The 6,858-nt window shown below is 46.6% G+C and overlaps 1 long non-coding RNA gene across 1 annotated transcript; it reads left to right on the top strand.

Moving 5' to 3' along the window:
- The first annotated feature begins 1,163 nt into the window (after positions 1-1,163).
- Positions 1,164-6,581, top strand: Gm33390. The gene is made up of 3 exons (XR_382781.1): positions 1,164-1,464; positions 6,138-6,369; positions 6,555-6,581. It is a non-coding gene; the product is annotated as a predicted gene, 33390 (long non-coding RNA).
- The last annotated feature ends 277 nt before the right edge of the window (positions 6,582-6,858 follow it).

Raw genomic sequence — 6,858 nt, 5'->3', positions numbered from 1 at the left:
GTCCAAACTCCTCTCCATTCCTAGGAGATGTGTGCCAGCAAACTTCCTGAGAAGGTAAATCATGGTGGCTGTGGACATCTGGTCAAAAGAACCAGTCTTGAAGAAACAGAATTAAGAAGTGGTTAGGAGACAAAGCACACGGGGACAAACTCACCGCCTGCCTAACACTCCTCCCCACTGACAAACTGTGTGACCACTGATAGCTGCACATTGAACTTTACCTCAACCCAACTCAAACACTAGAGGGGCAGCCATATTCTAGCTACCGAGTCAAAGTTGTAATCAGTGTGGTGAGTGTCTGTACTCAGGCTAGCTCCAGCCTCAGAACTCCATGTCAAGGACATGACTGGCTCTTCCTTTGTACACCCAAGCCCAGCCTATCACCTTATACCCAACACACAATTTTTGTGTTGCTTTGTGTAGCTACACTGAGTTGTGTGAGCTGTACTGAATGTTACAGAATTCATTAGGAGTGAGAAAAATACAAAGCATGGGAAACATGACATGAAATTTGGGGTGAGGATGGAGAGGTGGCTCCACAGGTTCTGTGAAAGGAGAAAAGTTTGTGTTGGATTTTATCTTATTTTATTTTTATTTTTTATTTTTATTTTTTTAAAGATTTATTTATTTTATTTTATGTATGAGTACACTGTAGCTATAGATGATTGTGAATCATCATGTGGTTCCTGGGAATTAAATTCAGGCCCCACTGGCTCCAATCGGCCCCGCTTGCTCTGGCCCAAAGGTTTTATTTATTATTATATCTAAGTACACTGTAGCTGTCTTCAGACACACCAGAAGAGGGCATCCGATCTCATTATGAATGATTGTGAGTCACCATGTGACTGCTGGGATTTGAACTCAAGACCTTCAGAAAAGCACTGAGTGTTCTTAACCGCTGACCCACCTCTCTGGCCCCCTTGTGTTGAATTTTAAATGCTGGATTTTGATATTGATATTTAGGTAGAAAAAGGAAAGATCTGTGAGGACACAGCAGGACAGAGAGATGTTCCTACTGGTCTAGAGGTGCTTCAAAGAGAAAAGCCGTGCTGGGCGTGGTGGCACACACCTTTAATTCCAGCACTCTGAGGGCAGAGGCAGGTAGATCGCTGACTTCAAGGCCAACCTGGCTATAGACTGAGTTTCCAGGCCAGCCAGGGCTACATGGTTACAACCTTCTCTAAAACAAACAAAAAGAATACAATGTACTGTCAGGGACAAGAGACAAAGATAAGGAAGGAAGAGACTGGAATGTGGCAATTTAGAAGGTCAGAGTTGACCTTGGCAGAAGAATCCTGAGTGTGGTTTCTGGGAAAAGAACAGATTGCAGGAACTACATACAGAGTGGGCAGAACTGCAAGTGGAAACATCCTTCCAGGTGAGAAGATCTATCGTTTCTTCATAGGGAGAAAACAAAATATCCTCTACACAGACAACCATCCACTCCCCATCTCCTATGCAAAGGTTTGTATTTGAAGATTTATTTATACTTTTTATTGGGATATGTGTGTGTATGTGTTTATCTTTGTATTTGTCTCTATGTGTGTATGTGCCTGTGAGTTTGTCTGTGTGTATGTATTTGTATTGTGTGTCCGTGCACGCTGATGCCCTCAGAGGCCAAAAGAAACTGATAAATCCCTTGCAGCTAGAGTTACAGACAGTTGTAAGCATCCTGGTGTGGGGACCAGGTGTGTTGCTTGCATGTGTATCTGTGTGAGGGTGTCAGACAGAGGCTGGGAATTGAACCTGGATCCTTTGGAACAGCAGCCGGTGCTCATATCCGAAGAGGCATCCTCTCCAACCTCCCTGGCCCTGATTATTATTTTAATAGACTATTTTTTATAGCAGTTTTAAGATCACAAATGGAATGGGTGGTAGAGGTTTTCCACATGCCCTGGTCCCTACTTGCATGGTCCCTCCCATTGTCAACAACCTGACCAGTGTGCTCTGCTACAGCTGAAGAACCTATGCTAACATACTCTTCTCCCTCCAAGTTCACTTCCCACCAGGGAGTGACAACACATATTTCCTGGGCTTAGAAAAAATATATATATATAATGGTGATACATACACTGTAGATGATACATCCATGGGTTTGAACACGGGTTCCACTGTGTTTGAATTTTTTAGAAACCTTAGAGGAAGGAAACCAGGCTTTGAGAGTTAGATGCCCACGCTACTCAGGCCCAGGCTTGCTGCTCCTGGCTCCCCTGAGATTGGGGGGAAAGGGGGGTGCATGTTCCCACCGCCATGAGCTCACCATGCTTTCTCCATGATAGACTGTACTCATTCAAAACGAAGGCTGTGTGCAGGGACAGTAGGCACACAGAGGTGCTCCAAACTGGCCATTTGTGCTTCAGGAGCTCAGAGGAGGGGCCTGAGGGAAGTGACAAACAGGCATAGTGATACACTCTTGCAATCCCAGCGCTCAGGAAGCTAAGGAGGGAGAACCTCGCACTCAAGGCCAGCCGGAACTACATAGAGAGATCCTATCTCAAAAGTTAGAGTCGGAGTTGGGTGGGAGGGAGGGAAGGAAATCAAACAAACAGATCCTGATATGAGTTTCCGACTTTCGACCGGAGTCTGTTGGGTCTCGGAAAATGAAACACCCAAGTACAGCCCTGGGACAGGCTGAGTATTTTATGAAAGACAGCTGGAAGGCCTCGCTAACCTCCCCTTGTCTCCCCCTGATCCCCAAGCTCGGCAAGGGGTTTCCCCCTGAAATTACTTTACCAGACCCAACAAAAGGGCAAGGTTGCCTTCTGTCTCCTCCCAGGCTCCTCCAGTAGCCAGGAAAAAAATAAACTCAAAAGACAAAGAAAAGACCGTCTCCACCTCTAGGCAGCCATTGTCGCCACAAGCCAGCCTGCTCTTCAGCCCGTTCAACTTCCTGAATCATTTACAAATCATTATTTGTTCTTTAAGTCCATTCAACAATCAACTTGAAAATCATATACTACTCCCCAAATTTAACCCCTGGTTTAGTTTGATTTCTAACGTTGTGATAAACACCGTATCCAAAAGCAACTGGGGGAAAGAACGTTTATTTCATTTTGCCCTTCTACCCCACGGTAGGACAGTGTTGAGAGAAGTACAGGCAGGGACTCAAGGAAGCAACATGAAGGCAGATATGAGGGAGGGTAAAGCTGCTTACTGGCTTGCTTACCCACAGGCTGCTGTTCAACTACCTATTTTATATAGCCTAAGCCCACCTGCCTAAGAATGGAACCACCTACAGTGGGTCTTCTACACCAGTTAACAAACAAGGAAATGCAATCCAATGGAGACCAGTGTTCAGTTGAGATTGCCTCTTTCCAGTGGGTGTCACTAGTTGTGTCAAGCTAAGAGCTGATTAGCATAAATTTCTTTTCCCCTCCCCCTGTCCCTGTGGAAATACATATGGCCAAGTCTCATCCGATTCTTGAGTCCGTATCTCCCCTCTCCTTCACTCAGGCTTCTGTCCGTTTGCTTCAGCGACGCCCCCCCCCCCCCCAACTAGACACCAGAGCAGCCTTTCAACTTTTTTTTTCTTTAAGATTTATTTATTATTATACATAAGTTCACTGTAGCTGACTTCAGACACACCAGAAGAGGGAGTCAGATCTCATTACGGGTAGTTGTGAGCCACCATGTGGTTGCTGGGATTTGAACTCAGGACCTTCAGAAGAGCAGTCAGTGCTCTTAGCCGCTGAGCCATCTCACCAGCCCAGAGCAGCCTTTCAAATTAGGTCAGGCGGCTTCCTAACTTAAACACCTTCCTGTATGCTCCCTGATGCTCCTGCTTCAAGGAGCGAACTCACATTCCTTAGTTCAGCTTATCAGCCTTCCACGGATTGCCCTTTCCTTTCTTGCATCACGTTCCGGCATCACGTTGGCTTCTGGAAAGCTCATCAGACCGCCATGTTGTTTCACATTGCTCTGCACCCCACTCTTCATTTGTTTTTCTTCAAACACCTGCTTTCCTTCTTTGCCTAATGAACAGGGAGGGGCAAGTCTCTCCCTCTACCCTCTGGAGGGTCTCCCAAGCAAATGGACCCCTCTGGAGGAAAGAAAGAAAGAGAGAGAGAGGGGGAGGGAGGGAGGGAGGGAGGGGGAGGGGGAGAGAGGGAGAGGGAGAGGAGAGGGAGAGGGAGAGGGAGAGGGAGAGAGGAAGAAGTAAGCAGCTTTCTATATGAATGAAGCGGGTAATTCGTGAGGCTCTTGGAAATGCAGGTGCGGCTCTACCAGTCATTTCCAGAGCACGAGTGAACACTATCACGATCTCTGGAAGCACGAACCCGTTAGAGAGGGGCGGTGCATCCGCGGTAAGTAACCACTGAGCAGTGTATGCAGCCCCATCACTACAGAAAGAGAACTTGTCTACGGCCTTAGGAAACACCAAGATGCCCTTTGCCCACATTTTCCTGGCCATTTCACTCCTAGGCTCTTCCATTCTTCCCCAGTTGCCTTCAGCACCCACTGGGCACACCGGTCAGGGCCAAAGGAAGGCAGCACACTGTACCTTCCCAGGAACCCAGAGACAGCAGTCCTTTCCAATTTAAATGCTGAATTGGAGTGGTGGGAAGGGCTGTCCCTTGCCGTCCCTCCCTCCCCCAACCTGCTCACTGCTGGAGGACTTCCCACCAAAGAGGAAATCTGCTGCTTTCTGCCAAGAGTCCAAAACCCCAAGGAAGTCTTGTAGATAGCAGACCTTTGACCTGCTAGACTTGGCTCTGCCTTTGGACCGTTTCCAGGGCAAAGGGGAAACGCCTCCTAGGAGAGACTCTTTGTCCTTGAGCAAGACACCTCTTAGGGAAACTCCAAAATGAGTGGTCAGGTTTTTGCGGCCTCATTTTCTATTTTGTTTACTGGGTCAATGGAAAAATACCTCTCCCTCCCCCCCTCCCTCTCCCCCTTCCTTTTTCCCTCCCTCCCTGATTCTTCCCCTTCTCTGGCCTCCCCCCAAACAAAAGAACAGGAAAAGAACAGATGTTCTGTAGGCTTTTCCTTTGTGCTCTCCTCTCCAGTTTTGAATCAGGAAATAGAGCAATGGCCTCCGTCCGCTCTCAGGGATCCTCTCTTCCTTGTCACCGGGAGATTCTCTTTCACAGGTGAAATGTCAGACACTCTAAATTTGCATATGCCCTCTTTAGCTTACGTCAGACCTTTAGGCTAGTATTGTGTAAAAGTGAGACTTCTGCTGCTGAGGCAGAGTTCTCAGGGAAAACGGACAGGTGGGAGGAGCTGGTGGGGCATGAGTTGGCATCCTTGGTCAGCCGACAATAGTGATAAATAAACAAATCAACTGGTTCACCAAAACTCAAGAAGCAGGAAGAGAGAAGTAGCCGAAGAAATGTGTGTAAGAACAGGACCATGAGCCGGGCAGTGTTGGCCCACGCCTTTAATTCCAGCATTTGGGAGGCAGAGGCAGGCAGATTTCTGAGTTCGAGGCCAGCCTAGTCTACAGAGTGAGTTCCAGGGCAGCCAGGGCTATACAGAGAAACCTTGTCTTGAAAAAACAAAAAACAAACAACAACAACAACAAAGAATGGATCTGTGAGAGGTGCGTCACAGCCTCAAAAAAGGAAACGTCAGCTTTTCCTTTGCTGTTATAGCATGGAATTGCTGAAAGGGGACATTCTTGATGGACCACTTCCCTGGTGGAAGCACTAAGGAATCTTTCATCCTTCTTGAATCTTTGGTTTGTTCACTCAGTGAATACCACACCAAGCCGCATGTGCTAAGACACAACAGCATCTTCCAGACCTTCATGGAGAACCCAACCCATGGAGAACCCAGATGCTATGATTACAGAAGCAGAGTTCACAAGGCTATGAGACCCCAGGTCCCTCTCAAGGCCCGCCTGAGTACAGCATTCCAATGGTGTCCATGAGGAGCTGGTTCCAAAAGCTGCAGGTGTTCAGGTCCCTTGTGCAGAGTGGTATAGTCATTGAATATAACCTGTGTATATACATACATACATTGCATATAATCTACTTACATCTGGAGTATTTTCACCTCCAGGTGACTTATAATGCCTGATATAGGTCTAAGTGCAACGTCAATAGTTATTATATTATTCTGTTTGGGGCATAGTGTCAAGAAAAAAAGCTTGTGCACATCAAACCTAGCCTCTCATTTTCTGCTGCTTATTTCAGATCCATGGTTGATTGAATCTGTCAATTAAGAGCCCGAATCGGCAGGGACTGTCAGCACTTCTCTTGGCCACCAGTAATCAGGACCGTGGCTAAATTAACAAAGAAGAAATCTAGAACAAGACAGCACTGACTTCAGTTCTGGGCCTGGTGTCTGCAGTTTTTATAACCTTGCCCTTGACAGTCAAAGGACATCCCATCTACACAAAATCTTTCTCCTTGAGTCAAGAAGGAAGTGAGTCTGACAATAACTCTTCCAATTTACCAGAAGAGAAGCATTTCCCAGAAACCACTAGTAAGCTGTGACTTAACTCTCTGGCTGAAACCTTGTGATTCAGGCATGATTGTATTCAGGACACTAAAACAGATGAAGCTTTCTCATTTTTTAAAAGACTTATGTTATTTCATTTATATCTTCAGACACACCAGAGAAGGCATCGGACCCCATTACAGATGGTTGTAAGTCACCATGTGGTTGCTGGGAATTGAACTCAGGGCCTGGAAGAGCAGTCAGTGCTCTTAACCACTGAGCCATCTCTCCAGCCCCAGAAGATGCTTTCTAGCCTCCAACATGGAGACATCAAGGTGAATCTGTAGATGTCATAGCTGGTCTCCATCTGGATTCTGACTCCTGTAGGAGACTGAGATACAACCTGCTTCTGTTTCTGTTACTATGCATGTGTCCCTATTTCAATGTATTTCAGTGTCACTTGGCCACTTCCCG

The sequence above is a fragment of the Mus musculus genome, chromosome 13, assembly GCF_000001635.26.
Source record: "Mus musculus strain C57BL/6J chromosome 13, GRCm38.p6 C57BL/6J".
In the NCBI taxonomy this organism is placed as follows: Eukaryota; Metazoa; Chordata; class Mammalia; order Rodentia; family Muridae; genus Mus; species Mus musculus.
This window is presented reverse-complemented; position numbering and strand designations above follow the sequence as displayed.